This window comes from Rattus norvegicus, chromosome 1 (assembly GCF_036323735.1).
Source record: "Rattus norvegicus strain BN/NHsdMcwi chromosome 1, GRCr8, whole genome shotgun sequence".
Taxonomy (NCBI): Eukaryota; Metazoa; Chordata; class Mammalia; order Rodentia; family Muridae; genus Rattus; species Rattus norvegicus.
Window position 1 is genome coordinate 53647441 of NC_086019.1, and position 18432 is coordinate 53665872.

Below are 18432 nucleotides of genomic sequence, written 5' to 3' on the forward strand. Positions count from 1 at the left end.
TGGCTGGCTGGTGTTTGGAGGAAATTCGTGAACAAAACAGACAGAAGTGCCTGTTTTTGTGGAATTTGTAGCTACCAAATCATGACTCTGCGTCAGATATTTACAAATAAACTCTTGCTGGGTCCCAACCATGCCTGTCAACCATGTTATCTCAGGGAAGCTTCCCTATAAACTTACAGGTAAGCAGTTGCCTTGAAGACCATGTGACCTGTCACCTGCAGAACTGAAAGTGACCCTTTATAAAAAGTTTGCTAGTCTGCTTCCTGCACTTACAAATGGACTGCACATACCAGCTCAAGGCCCACAATTCATTTTCATCTCTACATTTAAAGACATATTACTGGACTGGTAATAGATTAGCCAGTAAATTGCTCGCCATCCAAGCATCCCCACCTGAGGTAACTGACCCTCGGAATCCATGTTTAAAGGCTGAGCATGGTGGTGCATTTGTAACTCCAGCCCTAGGGAGGCAGAGACAGGTTGTCGATCTCTGGGGCTTACTAGCCAGCTAGCCTAGACCAATCAGAAGACCTGTGCAAATGAAAAGACTCTGTGTCCAACACTAGGTAAATGGCAAATAATAATAGATACCTCAGGTTGCCTTTTAGCCTCTACATGCCCATGTACATGCACATGCACACACACAGATGTACCTGCATTTGAACATAAACACACTCACACAAACAACTAAAATAAAGCTGTTTTTCTTCAAGGATTATTTTAAATTATTTTCTTTTTTTATAATTTCTCCTTGCCTCTTTTTCCTCTTGAAAGTATAAGAGAGATCATTTACCTATCCATATCCCTCTTTGATATGAGGTTCTGGAATCAATACCTATATGCATGCTGTAAGTGAGTGCAGTATACTTTTTAAAATATATAAAATACACACATCTCCCAGGGAAAACCAATGATGTTTTATGTCAACATCTGAAAATATTCTAATGTTAATATTATGATGTCAACATCTGAAAATATTCTAATGTTAATATTATGATTTCTTACACTGTTTCCATGAACTGATTATTGTTCTTTTACATGATGGATTGAGGTCCTTCATCAGGACTAGCTTGTCCTGTCATCCCATAGGGAGCCAAGGATTCTGGCTTCCCTTGGCCCTTGTAAATCCTCTTCCATCATTTTGTACTATTCTGTGGTTATCGGTCTTATTTGCATCAATTTGCCCAGCTATGGGCCAGCATGCTTTCCCCATCCGTTCTGTGATTGTCAGGTACCATCGACACTACACATTGAATTCCTGACGCTCAGACAGGTCAACTTGGTACAGCAGATGTGTTCTCTGCCAGGGCCCCTCTTCAGCATTAAAGCTTTGGTTGGTATTTTCCTAAAAGTAAGCCCAAATTTATTTTGATGAGTCTAGAAAGTCAGACAGACAACTCTGCAGAAGACAGGCCTAGGGTAGTCATGGAAGACAAAGTAAAACTCTCATTTTTCCTTTCCTAGAAAAATAAAGCAAATTAGAAAACAATTAAATGGACTTTACAAATGAGCTTCAAACCCTATTTGATTCATAAATGCCTTGGGGGCCACCAGAACTTGTGGAGGCTTTGTTCTTTCTCAGGGGTCTACCCTGCCATAGCCAGCCAAGGCCACTTATGGTTTCTTAACACTATGCAGACACACGCCTGGCAGCAGCTGGTAGCACAGGGTCCCCACAGAGGCAGTGGTCCTTGGCCACTGTCAGATAACATGCAGCAGCACTTTTCTGTATGTTTCTCAGATGCTCAAATGTGTCTTACAAGTAATTATGCCAACTCTACAGAGATCTAAATTGCCTCTTAAAGCAGCTGCAACAAGCGATCCAAGAGCCACCATCTGAGAACTCGGGATATAGACTGTCACAGCTTCCCACAGAAATAAACCAAGCAATCCACACAATTGAGAAACTACACGATATGGTTGGTACAGTTTCTAAGCACTTTTTTTTCCACCATAGTGGAGTCCCACAGGCAGCAGACAGTACCTTTTGTAACTATAAAATACCTTCTAAGTTAGGCACCTCTTATCCACAGACATCTTATCAGCATAAGAGATCTTATGATGGTCAACTTTGATTGATTGGATTTAAAATTACCTAAGAGACACACCAATGGGTATATTTGCAAATGTTTCCACTGAAACTGAAGGGGATGCCACTTTAAATGGGGGAGACATTATCCCACAGACTGGGAGCCTATAGAGGGAAAAAGAAAGGGTTACCTGTGAATCAGCATGCATCTCTCTTTGCTTCCTGATCCTCCCATTTTGAGTATCCTTCCATTAACATAGCTATAGGCTGCCCCTGCTGCCCCCTTGCCTACCATGATGACTGTACATTTATACCATGACACCAACCTTCCATCCTTAAGCTTCTTCTCGTGGACCAGTGTGGTAGCTTCTTGGGTAAAGGTATCAGTCACCAAGCCTGCTGGCCTGAGTTCAATTCTCAGGATTTATATGATAGAAGAGGACTGACTTTCACAAGTTGTCTTCTTACCTGTGTTTGTGTAGGGTTTGCATATATATGATTAGACACACACATACACACACACACACTCACAAATACACACACATGCACACAAGTAAAGTAACTAATAGGAGTCTTATTATGTTCTCAGAGTTTTAGCTCTTGCTTTTATAGTCAACTTTTGTTGCAAGGATGATAGAGACAATGAGATAATAGCATTTACTATGTCAGCAAGACAGGTATAGACAACTCAATTTCTCAGACCACAGGATGTGACTGAGTGCCATACTTAGGGCATGCATACTGCACAACAAAGTCACTGGCACAGCCATAGGGCTTGCCCGTTATTTCCGCTACCTCCACATTTATTTTCTGACTTTGCTGGATCTTTCTACAATACCAGCATCAATTCCTCCATTTATTATCTTCAATCTAACTGAAGTTTTGAGCTGTATTCTTATCACCTGCTTGACCTATTCTTCCTTATATTCTGTCTCACCTCAGGAAGATATGTTGAGGAATGAGAGATCAATCAGAGGATAGGAATGCACCCTTGTCTAAACATGAGGCACTGAGTTCAGATCTCAGTATACACATAAAATTTTGGTCATGACTCCATATGTACCTGGAACCCCAGTACTACAGGGGATATTGGGGAGAGAATCTCTGGGGTTTGAACCCTACTCATGTCTGTTGAAATAGACTTGTCAGCTAGTATCCACTTATCCATACTGACCATCTTGGTCTCCGTGTAGCAGATGTAATCAAAGGTTATTCAACATGTTCCTCCTGAGATCACTCTTTGGAGATTTTCCTTTCCAGTCTTTGCCATCTTTCAATCTGGCAACTCCTGATGAAAGGTAGGTTCAAGTGGATCTCTCATGAGGGGAAGACTAGGAGAGCTTGAATGGACTTGGGGTGAAGGCTGGCTGGGGTGTAGCCCTGGAGGCCTTGATGTACCTCAGCAAAGATCACCAAACAGGGGTGCACATTATGTTGCAGATTGACTTGTAGACATTCTAATTGATGAATCAGATGCAAATGGTATGCAGATGGTGTCCTGACCTGTGGGCCAATTCCATGAGGATCAGAGGAAGTTGAGACTCTTCAGCTGAGAGGACAAGGTGGTTTAATAGCAAATGAGGAAACAGAACAGACTTCTATGTGTCCATCTTGCATTTTTGAGCTGGCTTCTTCCTTTAATCTACAGAGGGAAATGGGGGAGTGTCTCATTAGCTTTGGGAACTACCTCTCTCCTTCTCCTTCACATCGAGAATGAATATCTTTGCCCATCCTTCCCTACTCTGTGACATTTGGCATGATGTGACAGTAATTCCTTATCATATCATGAGTTCTTTAAAGTTATTTCTGAGCTTTGACCAGTGTCTCAAACAAAGTGCCTGTTGGGCTTTGCCAAGACCCAAGTCTGTTTACTACAGTTGAGTGTCTGCCATGTTTCCTCACTATTTTCTCATCCTCTTTTTCTCACACCTTATACTTCACTGCCCACTTCATTTCAGTGCTACTCCTATGTATTCTTACAGCCCATGCTTTTGTAGATACCTATCGTGGTGTGCACCTCACTCAGTTCACGTGTTGGTAGCTGGATCCCCCAGGTAAGCAGCATCATGGTGAAATGAATCTCTTTTGGAGATGAGTTCCAAGGAGAACATATGAGCATAGTTTTTTCCAGAGGGTTGGTGACTTCAAGGGTGGCACTGTACCAAAGGTGTGTACACTCATCCCTTTCTTGCTCTCTCTCTTTCTCTTCTATGGGTTATCATAGTGTGAAGGTTCTTGTCTGGTGTCTATCTGGGGCTCTAAGACGTCTTGGATACATATAAATCGCTATTCTCGGTATGTAATGTAAGCTGCGATATTCCTTATCGCAACAGAAAAGGGATGGAACCAGCATTTTCTAAAGTTCTTTTCTTGACAAAGTATGCCCGCCACACATATCTTAAAATGCTATTACCCTCCTTGCTCTAATCTTAGGCATCCGGTTCCCTCTTGGCACGTAGCATTTTCTATCATTGTAATCATCATCTTGTAGCATGCTTGCTTTTGAGTCTATTACATCTGTTGTTTATCATGTGCAACCCTCAGATAGAATGCTTGGACCACAAAGGCCAAGCTTTGGGGTGATGCACTTTGAGTGTCTCCAAGACTATCTGGAAGATAGTGGATGCTCAGAAAATTATTCTCAGTGAATTCCTGAAGCCTAACAAATGCATTCACTGTACACATCCAGAGGTCGTGCTTGGCAGTGAAAGAACCATGTGAGCAGAGAGAGAAGAATCTTCTAAAGGAAACCAGAGGAATGTTCTGGGCCTGTCACTTGAGGTCCTGTCATTGAGCAGTTATGTAAGTTTTTAATTTTCCCTTCTCTCACGGTTTGCTTAAGTTATCTATGATATTTTAATCAAGTCTAATAAAAGTTCAAAGTGGTCTTCTATGGAATGTTACATATTAAACAATCAAGGCCATGATAGGGAAGATTAGGCACACTGTTGTCTCCTACCTGCTGTATTTACTCCTGCTAGAGAACGAGATAAATAAGGGGTAGCTGTGGTCTCAGGGCGATGTCAGATATATGCAGCTAGAGCATGACAGAATGAGGGTTTTTCATGAAGAAATATGATTTTAGAAGAATTGTTCCTTAAGGGTCTTTAGCTCTATTTCTACTGAACTTATATTTGAAATGATTTGTCAAAGCTTCTGTGAAATACCACAGCTTCTGTCCTACCCTTAAGGGCTCCAGTAACAGGTGCATCAGCAGAAAGACTGTGCTGGGTATTGAAGGACTTCAATGGGTGTTTGTAGCTGGTTGTTTACCACAAGCTCCCCTGCTGCCTTTCCTCAGTGTGAGCTCCAGCACAGGTGTGCTCAGCAGGAGGGATCCCACATTGTAGCCGAGCCCCCTGCTTATATAGAATTTAGAGCAAGAGGCCAAATTTCTCTAGCTAAGGGATTGAGTCGAAAGAGAAAAAATGACGGTTAAGGACTCAGCCCTAAAGAAGATATTTATACCAGTCCTTCCAAGATTCAACGAATGTCCCAAAAGAGGGGGCAGGAAGAACAGGAAATAGGATGAAGTGTTGTAGATGGCCGGTCTCTAGAGTCCACAGAACTAGTACAATTAGTAATCCACAACTGTGGTTTTCTGTACTGAACCCAAGCAAGGCTGGCTTTATCAAGAATTATTCGTGCAAAGGGGAGGGTGTCACAGGACCCAACCTCTGACCTCTGGGCTATGGACTACTGGGAAATTCTGGGAAAAGGAAAATCATGGTCCTTTTTTAGTATCCACTGCTGAACCCACCGGGCTTCAGCCAAGAGCACTAATGCCATGGTCACACAGCCAGCTCTAATTAAACTCAGTAGGTCGAAAGTGAAATGAGTAGACATGAACAGGAGAGAGGGGGGGTTGTAGGAAAGAGAGGGGATGTACAGGATGGCAAGGGGCGTGGGATGGGAGAGGACGATGGAATGACAGTGGTGTGTGAAACCATCTAAAATAAAAAATTAATTAATAAAAAGGAAAGTGTGTTCAAACACAGGCCGGAGACCTCAAAGCGAACTGGTTTTATCTAGATACACTATATTTCACCAGGACCACTTACCTGTCTGATAGCTAATTTTCTTAAGTGGCTTGTGAAATGGCAGCAATAAAAAGAGCAACTGGCCGGTTTCCATGAAGTTCCTCAAAGCATAAATCTTGATGACCTAATAAACGTATTTGTAGGGAAACGACCCAAGGAAGCAATGGGACAAGTTAAGTGCATTACTAACAGGCTCCTCCATTACATAGATGCCAGGAAAATATCATTTCTCATAACCTGTATTCATGAACCTCTATTAATATACCATAAGTAATAGAATATGTTAAAAGAAAGATCTTTAGAGTTGAGCACACTTAATTGCAGGTTGTCGTCCCCCACTGACCCCACCACCACTTCCTGCATTTTAAAGGGTGTCTATGACTTCCATTTGGTATTGGGTCCTGCAAATTACAATGCCTGCCATGGCATAAAGTTTGTCACCTAGATAGAATATGGCCTCCTGTAGTTTCACATTTCTCTTAAGCTTAAAAAAAAATGATATTTTCAAGGTTATAAATCCACTGCAAACATGAAGTCTGACTTGATCTTTGTTGTCAGGATTTGATCTGGCTTAAAGACATACCGGTCTGTGCTTTAGTACTTTGTGGGTACTGTGAAGTAGATGGCAGGGACCAGAAGGTAGAGTCAGCTTTATCTGATGCCACCACCCTGCCCTCGATTAGGTTAGGAATCTGTGGTGTATCCAGTTGACACAAAGTGTAGGAGCATGGCTGGTACTCAGAGGTATAGGCAGTCCTTCCCCATGGGTGTTCATCACACCCATGGGCAGGCAGTGATCCTGAAGGGAAGCCCACTGTTTCCTGCTCAGTGTCCAACAGCTTCACTGTGCATTTATTAATGTCTCCTTCAGGTCCTCAAGGCAGAACCCTCTTGTGCTGATCACTTACAGACCGTCAGCAAGGGACAGCAGAAGCCTAACACCCATCCATTGATAGCTGTTCTATGCAGGCCCAGAAAAGCTGGCTGAATAGGACAAATGTCACTCATAGTGCCCACGTGTCCCAGGAAGTCCAGAAAGCAGTTGCTCTGGATTTCATAGTCCAAGAGTGGCATGCCCCTACTGAGAGATACTAGAGGGCACTGTCCTGCAGTGGACTGGGACAGAATGCCCCAGCTGTCCTGCCTATTTGTCCCCATCTCAGGGTCCTTCTCATCACAGTCTTCTTTGCCCTTGGGGACTAAGGGGAGATCCAAGTGTACCCAAGGACACTCTGAAAACACCCTATCCTGACCCTGCTTCAGCCCTGTTTGACCCTTAGCAGTTCTACGTAGTGGACAGGTCCAGCAAGATACCCGCCCCCCAATACAGACTTGACCCTGGCATGAAGACAAATGGCATTGGTTTGGCAGTATCAATCAAGAAAATAACTTTTCACTCCCATCCTACAAGATCGTCACCGTTTGGAAGCTTGTGCAAGATGAAGTCCTGACTGGAGCGTTTCGATGCCATTCCATTATAATTTATTGTGTTTACAGAGCACAGAAATATCTTCCATTAACTTATGACCTCCAGAGATATGGCCACAAATGTCAGCATTGCCGGCCTGTTAACTTGCTCTGCTGTCCGCTGCATCAGGGATGTTCATGAGGAGAGTTGTTTATTATTCTGTGATTTCCGCTCAATTGACAATGCAGGGGTGCTTTCACACTATTATCTATAAGGCTGGGAATCGCCTGATAAGGCAGCGGGTCTTGCAGAACAAGCCGGTGCTGAGTGTCATGAGCCCCTATAATTATGACATTTCCTACTTGTAAACATTTCCTGTAGAGTTATGGATATTGTTCCAATCTTTGAACAGGTAAGAGAGAAAAAAAAAAAAAAGAAACTGTGTACAAAATGAAAAGCTCTTCTTCCTTCAATGTGGGGCATTATTCTAGGTTATTAAACTTGTCATGAATATATAATTTATTCTAGAAACATCTTCCTTCCTTGCTCTCTCCAACGAGATACATTCCTCCCCCCCCCCCAATAAACTCAATGCACTTGGAAAAGTACCCAGATGGTTTAATTTCTTTGAAGAAGCATATGTATCCAAGCTAACATTCACAGCTGCCAGAAAATGTATCTCTCCATTGTGGCTACCACCTGATGTTCATCACATAGAACTGGAAAGGGAGGTAGGGAAACACAGGAAGCAGTTTGCAAGGAAACCAAGATTGATACTGTGTGCTTTTGGAGAGCAGTCGCACCATCCAGCTGTTGTGCGGAAGCATCCCATCAGTGGCAAATCAAAGCAGCGGGGAGCCTGAGAAGGCAATTACACCTTCACATTGAGGATGGGACATTGATTCTCTCCTTTCTGGGCTTGACTGAAACCTAGCGTTGTCTCCCAGCATCTCCTGGAAGATCTTAGAAAAGCCAGTACTTGTCTATGCCACTGCGTTAACTTCTAACTTAGTCACGAGGCCCAAGTATCTAAATGCCTTCATTTTCTGGTCAGCCATCACATCTTTGAGTACCTACTATGTGCTTCACATAGAGCTTAATGCAAAACAGTACTGCTGCTTTGAACTAATAGAGCTTAACTTCAAACCTTTCTGTGTCTGTGTTGGAGTGGGTTTCATCACGTGTCCATAGCTCCTGCTGTTTGACATATGTTTGGATTTCTCTATCATCCATTGAATTCCAACATGAAGTGTGTTCCCGAAACATCTGTGGCCTCGAGTAACCTTCCTCCTGAGCTGACTTCTTCTTTAGTTCTCTCTACCCCACTAACCACTGACGGACTCCCCTTAGATTCCCTCATTTACTGTTGATTGCAAATGCACAGAGGCAAACGTCTCTGCTGTATTCTCTGCAGCCATCACTGACTCAACCCACACCAGGAAAGAGCTAGGAGATGTTCTTGCTCAGAGAACTATGAGGTTGGTTGGATCATTTCAGTCCACGCTTAGCTTACACGTGACTGAGGCACGACATTGAGGGACTTTCTCACAGGCATTTAGCTGATGAGTGGTTATGTTAGAACTTAAACCCAGGTCACAGGCTATATAATACAAGCTAAGTACGTTTTCTGAAGAGGTGTAGGGGTGTGTGTGTGTGTGTGTGTGTGTGTGTGTGTGTGTGTATGTGTGTGTGTGTGTGTGTGTGTGTGTGTGTGTGTAATTTTTATCTTCAAAACTATGTAATGAAAGAAATACAATGTCTACTTAGCAGGTGAGCAAACAGGGCCCCAGGCTCACTCATGCTCACTCACAAGTTATTCTGCCAAGCTCATTAATGATGTCAGAAGGCAGCATGCTTCATCTTAAAGACAGTCTCTTACCATCTGTGTTAACCTGAATATGGGACATTATTATTTGCCAGTTTTCACACTCTAATTCTAAGAAGGTTCGCAAGGGGGGGGGGGCAAGTGATTATTCATAGATTATCTAAGGCCAGGTGGAGGGCCTTGAGGTTAGGGAAGTCACATGGATTGTGTGAGGTTGACAGGTCTGCTTTTGCTTTGTGTGAGGATACTATCTTTATAAATGTATACTTTTAGTTAACAGAGAACATTACCTACAGTGTATATCAATATACAATATAAAATATGAATGTACTTTACAATGGCTAATTCAGCTATTTGGAAGACCCATTCTGTAACCTTCTCAGCATATTCCAACACACAGTATATTTTATTAGTGTTGCTAACACCGAAGACAATAGATTCCTCATTAAAAAATTTTAAAACATTATTTTTATTTTATTATTTTAATTTTATTTGTATTTTATTTGTTTCTGTGTGTGTTCATGCAGATTCAGCAGTGGCTGTTGGATCCCTGGAATTTGAATTACAAGCAGTTCTGAGTTGTCCAACTTGGGTTTGAGGAGTCGACTCAGGTACTCTTGAAGAACAGGAAACATTGAAACATTTAAAACTGCTGTTCTAGCTCCCCAGTCCTGCCCTAGATCTCTTAAAACCATTTTCTTATTTGCCTGAAATTTAAGTGAGGAACTGCAATTCCAGACCACAAAGGGGTATTGCATTACTTCAGTGAGAATGGCCACTAGCAAAAGAAGAAGGAGAGGAAGGAGAAGGAAATGGACAAAGAGGAGACGGACAAAGAAAAAGAGGAGGAAAAGGAAGAACAGGTAGGGGAGGAAAAGAGGAGGAGGAAGGAGGAAGAGGAGGAGAGGAATAAGAGAAAGGGAAGGAGGAGAGGAAGAAAAGGAGGGGGATGGGGAGGAGGAGGGAAGAGGGGGAGGAAGGGGAAGAGGGGGAGGAAGGGGAAGAGGGGGAGGAAGGGGAGGAGGAGGAGGAGAAGAAGAAAACAGGTGCTGGTGAGGCTATGAGGAGTCTCAGGCACAGAAATGGTGAGAATGTAAATTAGAACTTCCTTTAGGAGTCTAAATTAGAACACCACTCCTCAGAAAACTAAAAATAGAGCCCTTATATGGTCTCCCAGTTCCAATACCTGTGCACCTCAAATGAAATCAGTATTCCAAATGACATCTACATTCCAGAGTTTTCTTTTGTCTTGTAAACAGTGAAGAAATGGGCAGATCCTGTGTCCATCCAGCAATTAATAAAGGAAATGTGGCCCAAGAGGAATACACTATAATGGCATTCTAATGATTCATGAGCACCTGGTCCTAAGTTCTTCTGCACCAGCTCTGTCTACATGGAGATGGGTGATCTTGAACTGAGTGCTGATTGCTTTACAGGTGATGAACACATTCATCTGCTCAAAGGCTCAGGTCATCAGACTCCCGGTGACCTGCTAGCACTCCTAAGACGGGCATGTCTGGTCATGTGCAGGCTCTTCTGTTCACACCATGATTCCCGTTCTGCCCTTGATTGGAGAAGATTAGAGGAAAACTTCCTTTAATCTCTCTGGACATACTAATAACAAAGACTTATTAATAACTGTATAGCATTTCTCCTCGGCTGTATTTTCTAGCTTATATTATATGTAATAATGGTTTAGCATATATAAGAACTTTCTTTTAACAAAGCTGTGAGCTTTACTCAATGTTATCTTAACACATGAGTTCTCCATATAAACAAAATAAGCCTTGAATTTGTTATCAACAGAAGTTAAAGGTATTAGATGACAGAAAATAGTCCAAACTCTTCTACACATAAGTATTTTGAAAGTGAGAAGATTGTACCCATAGGAGGGACATATGTGTGACAGTTTGATATAGTTTGCTGAATATCTGTGATGAAATAGAGTCTCTTATTACAAGTTACTAAAAGGTGGAGTAGTCTAAGCTGAACTAGACTAGAAAGCTTAATTCTTTTGAGACAGGGACTCACTATGTAACCTTGGCTGACCTAGGACTTGGTGTCTCAAACTCATAGATATCTACTGCCCCTGCCTCTGGAGTGCTGGTATTAAAGGCTTGCACCATCACAACCTGACCCTCAATTGTATTTTGAAGTAAACCTTAAATTATCATTTGTAGTTTATCTCTGTAGTAGTAAATCTATGTTAGAAGATAAATATTAGGGATCTTGGAAAAGGAAGAGGCTGATAGGAGTGTTGACACCCATGAAATGTGCTCTGTCAAATTCAGCTTTCTATAAATAGAGCCAACACAGGAATATGAATGAATGGACTTTTTAGTAGACACAGAACAGAATAAAACAGATGAAGGATACAGTGGAGACACAGCTGAGTACACAGTCTATGATGAACAAATAGAATATGTAGCAGAAAAAGACAATATTTGGAGCCATAGGCTGGGAAATGATAATTTTAACAGGGCAAGAGAGCTAGTTTCTGAGATTCAGGCTGGAGAGAGATATCTTTGGTTGGTGTTGAAGAAGTAAAGGGATGCAAAAATGCTTAAGCAGAAAGAGGATCAACATCCCATGTGTGTGAGCTTTTACAAAGTGTAGTTTTGTTCAAGATAACTACAAGAAATTTCTTGGGAATTGTTAGCTAGTTCAGAGAGGGATCCAACACATAATGTTTAGAATATACCAGTATGTGCAATTTTTAAAAGTCTGTGACATATATGATAGAGAAGAATACTGGTGGGGGCATTCTTTGTTTCTCTTTGGCACCCCCCCATGAATGACAGTACATGATTAATAGAAACATTAAGTTCAAGGAAGGATATTTCCGAAGGCTCTTATTTGAGGTAGGAATGCTGGAAAAAAAAAACCCTGAGGGTCCCGTGTAAATCAAAGGAAAAAAGAAAAGGTCTCCAGAAACCATCTTGAGTATGAAGTTATTTTAGGATAATACGTTTGGCCACTAGGTCAATATGGACATTAGCCAGTATCTATCTCTGGCAGGTCTTAGGTCGGCTCTGGTTTTCTTTCTGCCTGACATGTAGGAGAATGCAGTGAAGGGGCGAATCTCAGATACATCAAATCTTCTAAAGACATTCACCGAGACACACAGATGCTGACACAGTCTGCAGAAGGAAGAAATGAGATTCTAGTTACTGCAAGGAAGGGAACACTAAACTACAAACCTCAAATGGATGAGCAGTCATGACATCTCATGATAAGACAGCACGTCTGCTTACCGCTGTGATGGTGAATGTTGACTGTCAGCTTGACAGTATCTAGAATAATGGAGGTGATGATGAACCTCAGACACGACTGGGAGGGATTTCTGGACTAGGTTTATTAAGTTAGGAAGATACACTCTAAACCCCTTCAAATAGTGCCACCAACTAGGGTTCCAGTGTTTAAATGCATGAGCCTAAGGGACCACTTCATACCACCACATGTGTGTTTTGTCAGAGCATTGGAAAAGAAAAACTAAGACAAATTCTATTGGAGTTTGTGTAGAGAAGCACACATTACTTCCAGGTGAGGTTACTTAAGAATTTTGCTGGAAGGTCCATACAGAATACTCCTTGTTCATGTCCCTTTGGGCTCTAAGTCACACTGGATATGTATTGACTATCCATTGTGGATTTCTTTGGTATTTCAATATCAACATTCACTACATAGGTGTTCATCAGCTAAGTCAGTACCCAGCTCTTCCAAAGGAACAAAGCGATAAGTGAAGAACTCCTGACTTCCTGACACAAGTTAAATATTCTCCCTTTGAAACAGAATATAAGTCTAGAAGTTAAATAGCTATCTCCGAATCATAATGCAAAAGAGACTGCCTGTTCTTAAAAAGGCAGAGCCTCCCCTTTTAGCAGTTTCTAGTGACTCATCTTTTATTCCAGCTAATCATGGTACAAAGCAAGTCAAAAGAATTCCGGCTCAACATGAATAGCATTATAAACCCAGGCAGGAGTTCAGAGGTTTTTACAAGAGATATCTATAATTATTGCTTAGGCTGCCAACAGCACAATGGAAGCCATAGCCCCAAAGTGCAGGCATAAAATTCCTATTAGCCTTATGGAATATACACAGACTCAATTCTAAAATTCAATTAATTCAAGGTTAAAGCCACATCCCCATTTGAGGAAATAACAGTGTGAGGATTTTCATTATTTCTGTACTTCATTGAGCAATATATTGAACTGTTAAGTGTTATACCTAGCACTATGTGAGAGAACCTTGGAAGGGGCAGGAAAGTGTAGTATTTTTGTTAAAGCTCGTACCACATTTAACAATAGAACTATTAAAGGTAAAATACTAAATCATGATGGAATGTTCAAAGGAGAAAATAAGAAATAAATCACTTCAAAGTCTGTCTCCAGAAGTAGCTGGTATGGACTGCTGTGCAGTCAAACATAATGGGTGCACTCTCGTCTGATTCCAGTGCACGGGGAAATAACATGCTATGAATTTTTACTATGAGACAGAAAAAGGGGGGGAGTGAAGGAGGGTGGGGTGGAGAGAATTTATTTCCTATTTTCACTTACAATTTAGTCATATTTTGAAAAACCTTTTATGAGTTTTGTTTTTAAAGGTATTTTCAGGTATCATCCTACATTTTCATTTTATTATATATATCTTCTTTTTCTGTCTTGTCTATCTGTCCATCATCTATCTATCTCTCATCCATCTGTCTATGTATCATCTATCTGTCTGTGCATCTGTCCATCTGTTCATCCGTCCACCCATCCATCCATCCATCCATCCATCCATCCATCCATCCATCCATCCATCCCTCTATCTATCTATCCATCTATCTATCTATCTATCTATCTATCTATCTATCTATCTATCTATCATCTATCAATCGATCTATGTATCTATCTATGTATCTATATATCTATCTATCGATGTATGTATGTATGTATGTATGTATGTATGTATGTATCCATCCATCCATCCATCCATCCATCCATCCATCTATCTATCTATCTATCTATCTATCTATCTATCTATCTATCTATCTATCTATCTAGTATTACTTACTGATAAAGGGTCTACTGTAATGCAGTCCAGCCTGGCCTGGAACTCATTATGCAGTAGGGAACACCTTGACTCTAGGCTATCTTTTCTCATGTCCTGAGTTCTGAGATTGCAAATGTGTACCTGATTCAGTTTGTATTTTGCTGAGAGTCAAATACAGGGCATCTTGCATACTAAGTAGGCATTTACCATAAGTGCCTTAGTCCTGCTGTGATCAGTTAAGGTGGAAGATCTCATATGTGTGAGTGTTGGATGCTGTAAAGCATATAACATGTTGTTACATGTTGTTACCTGTTGTGGTAAGTGCAATGGCAACCAATTTTTTTGAGAGTTTCAGGTAATGATAATTTTGATTTCTATCTCTGACTCCTCTAAGCTCCTCTCATCCCCAGATCCCTATACATCTAACCTCATATATGCCTTCTTACAGTGTTTATGTATGTTTTTTCTAAGCCATGGAGTCCAGTTGACACTGACTGACTACTCCTGAGTGTGTGGGCTGCTCTAGAGTGTGAGTGTGTCATTCCGTTGAAGAAAACTCATGTTCCTTCCCAGCAATGGTCAAATGCAAATAGTTCCTGAGCTAGGAGTGGGACTTTGTGTTCCATTCCCCTTTTACATGGCAACATTTTTTTTGGCTTAAGCTTGTTCAGGTTTCCTGCATGCTGTCACCATTTCTATGAGTTCAAATGTGCATCTACTCTGAAGTATCAGGAAAACAGCATTTTTTTAAGCCATCACCTCTTAAATTATTTCAACTTCCTCTTCTGCATTAGGATTCTGAGCCTTGAGGAGAGGAGTACGATAATAAATATCCCATCTAGGACAAAATATTTCCAAGTCTCTTACTTAGTGTATGCTGTCCAGTTGTGGGTCTCGGCGTTAAGTGACATCTACTATAGGAAGAAGCTCCTCTGAAGAGGGATAAGGGATGTGTTAATCTATGGGCACAGCAATAATTTGTTAGCAGTCATTTATTGCTATTTCTATTTAGCAGAATATTAGTAGTAGATTTTCCTTCAGGGCTCACGATCTATCTAACTGCAGGTTCTTGGCCTCATTAGCAATGTCGAGTACATCACACAGTTTCATCTTTTGGAGTGGGCCATATATGTATACCAGCCATTGTATGAAATAGTCACAAAGCAGGGCAGATCTGTGTCTTGTTCTCAAGGAATGGGAAGGAATGAAAAGGAAGGGGAAAAAAAGCAAGCGAACAAAATAGTATAAGAAGACATAATTAATAAACAAATTGCCAGGGATGAAATCTGAGGTTTTGAGGGAGTAGGACTAAAGCCAGGAAGAGGACAGGGACAGTAGAGAGAAAACAGGGGCAGTAAGGATGGGTATAGCTTTTCAAATGTGGGCCAAGGGGCTACCTCAGTGGGACTGTGTCAGGGATATGTTGGCAAGCAGCAGAAGACATAGTCCTGTTCACACAGTGAAAAAATCTGATGGTATCTTACTGAGATGAGAAGACACAGCACACTATGCTTTTTGTATGTTCCAGTGTGAGCACTTGCATTTTGGATAGTGTGCACAGTCACTGCTGTCCCTGCCCACTAGAGGAGAGTAGGTCGTTGTGTCTACTCGCTATGACTAAGATTTGCTGCTTTGGCTATCAGCAGTTAGAGACCATCCCTCTGTGGAGTTCTCCTTTGGGTGTTGTGTGATACACATCTAAAGGTCTGGTCAGCAGACCTAGCTAGTGAGCATTATAAGATGGGCAAATGGAATTATTCTGCCTGCTTCACAGACATTGGGATCATAGGACTAGTAGGACACACAACTGTTCCATCCCAGGGTGAGACGCTGGGTGACTTGTGGAAGCATTGGATTTCAAATAGCTGCTCTTTTTTTTAAGCCCTTGGCTCTAACTTGCTATGAGTTGTTATTTGTAATAATGGGAAAAAAAAAACCAAGAAAGACTTTCCTTGGGCAAAATTTATTACCTGTTTCCTTCTTTAATAAATGTTTGCTGTTAAAAAAGCTATTCAAATACACTGTTGAGAATTAGAAAATAAAGACAAGAAAGATGGCTAAATAAATGTCATATTTCTGCCACATAGAAATTACCAGTGTTAATGCATTATATATATTATAAGCATGCATACACTTATTTTCTCTCATCATCTCCTATTATATTTTCTATGGCTATAACTAAATGCTACAGACAGAGAAATTAAAGAGTACGGTTTATTCCTTTCATAATTCTAAAGCCCAAGGTCACTGGCCTATATTTGGTAAAGGCCTCCTGATTGTTCTGGACCCCCAAAGGGTCCTGAGGTGACACATATTGTGTTGTGTCATGGAAAAGACAGATATATTGAGGCAAACTGTTGATTATGACAGATCCACTATCAGGATAAACACAGGCTTAGAACCACATTGGAAAAATAGGTTGATGACTGATAAATCCATTCCTCTCTTGGAGATTCCTTATGTTCTTGGTTCTTGCTACCTCATCGTGGAGATTTGAGTGTAAAATGAGTTTCAGTGAGGACATTCAAGGCACTGTGCATACTTACAGATTTTAATGTATACAAGATTATAAAAATAATATCTTTTATGTTGTTCCTCTCTTCAGTCACTTTGAGCTCCCTATTGAAAAAAGAATCTTATTTAGAAGCTGCATTAATTTCAAAGGCCTTCAATTATCTAAGCATGATCATGTCTACCTGTTTTGCATAAACCCCAAAGTCAAGCCCATTCTACCTCTGTGCATAAGTTTCAAGTAGAGGACTCCCCTCTTTTCTTTCATCATGAGTTGGTGAAGTTGTGAAGTTGAAGAAAGCCCATCTTCTGCATAACCTGGGGAAAGTGTACTATGGGAGCTTTGTGTCATCCCTGCCCCACTTCAGGTAAACTGCAAGACTGCTACTCTCACTTTCTCTTTCATATAGGCCTGGCCATGGACCCTGGAGAAGAATAGCCAGGAACAGCTTGTGTGTTCTCTAGATGTGAACCCAGTGACTCGATATCTGGGTTGGGCTTGGGCACATCCCAAAGGCACTCCCTGGTGCCTTGGAGAGGACAAGATGTGAGTGGGCTGCACTTCTGTGGACTTGGTCCACACTGACTGCAGACTCCAAGAACAGCATTGCCATCAAGATGTACAGTGGAGGAGATGGATGGTCATATCTTGGGTTATGATCATTTCCATGGAAGGGGATTTTTAAACAGCCAGCCTTCAGAAAGTTATTTATTATTTAGTGATTTCAGACATGAATACAATATATTTCTATTGTATCCTCCCCTGTTACCTACCTCCACATTGTCCTGAACCACGAACTTTCTGCCATCTTCCTCATTTAGGGGTTAACCTTGAATACCCAGGGCACATGCACAGTGACACTAGATATTCTCTTTACCCTACTGATTCTTCCCTCCCCAGTTGTGGGAATATAGTGGGACAAAAGTGAAAACATCCTAAAAGATAAAGAAAGGACTTTGGCATGGCCGTTATGCCACTCCAGGAGTCTACCCTGGGGCCACCATGAAGAAAAGAGACTCTGGTGAGAGGGGTTCACCATTACCATTTGGCTAGAGAGACAATGAGGCTTGGTTTGACCAACTGAGAGAACTACTCACTATCCAAGGTGCCTGAGATAATTCCTTCACGGTTACAGGAGAAACTGTAAATATACTTGGTGACTATACTTTATCTTGCTATTTTGTCCAAAGCACTGATTACAGACAAATAGTTTCTAATCACCTAAAACACAGCAATCAGGCTCCAAGAATTCCTGTAAGACTCTTCTCTGATATGTGCTTCCCCCATGGCAAATATATCCATGGACAATGAACAACTTAAACTATTAGTTCTTGTTATCACCATGTAAGCTGGTTGAACTTCAGTTCTGTAAGTGTAAGTTGACTACAGAGTACATTTTATCCTTTCCTGTCATCACCAGGCTTTTTTTTTTACTGTGTCCTCGCTGTGTCCCTGAGTCTCATATGCTTTACAAGGCAACCACAGGCTCTCCAATGTCTCAGTTGTTCTGTTTCCATTGCTGTGAGTATCAGGATGGTGTTTCCAACATTTCCAGGCAGACCGTTATTTTTAGAATCATAGGAC

The 18432-nt window shown here is 41.4% G+C and overlaps 1 long non-coding RNA gene across 1 annotated transcript in view; it reads left to right on the forward strand.

The window, feature by feature from the left end:
* Positions 1-9828: 9828 nt before the first annotated feature.
* The window catches only part of LOC120097713 (uncharacterized), a 33080-nt gene continuing 24476 nt past the window's right edge, over positions 9829-18432 (forward strand). The window contains exons 1-3 of the long non-coding RNA XR_005495284.1: positions 9829-9913; positions 10022-10165; positions 10562-10738. This is a non-coding gene — a long non-coding RNA (uncharacterized LOC120097713). The remainder of the gene's footprint in view (positions 9914-10021; positions 10166-10561; positions 10739-18432) is intronic.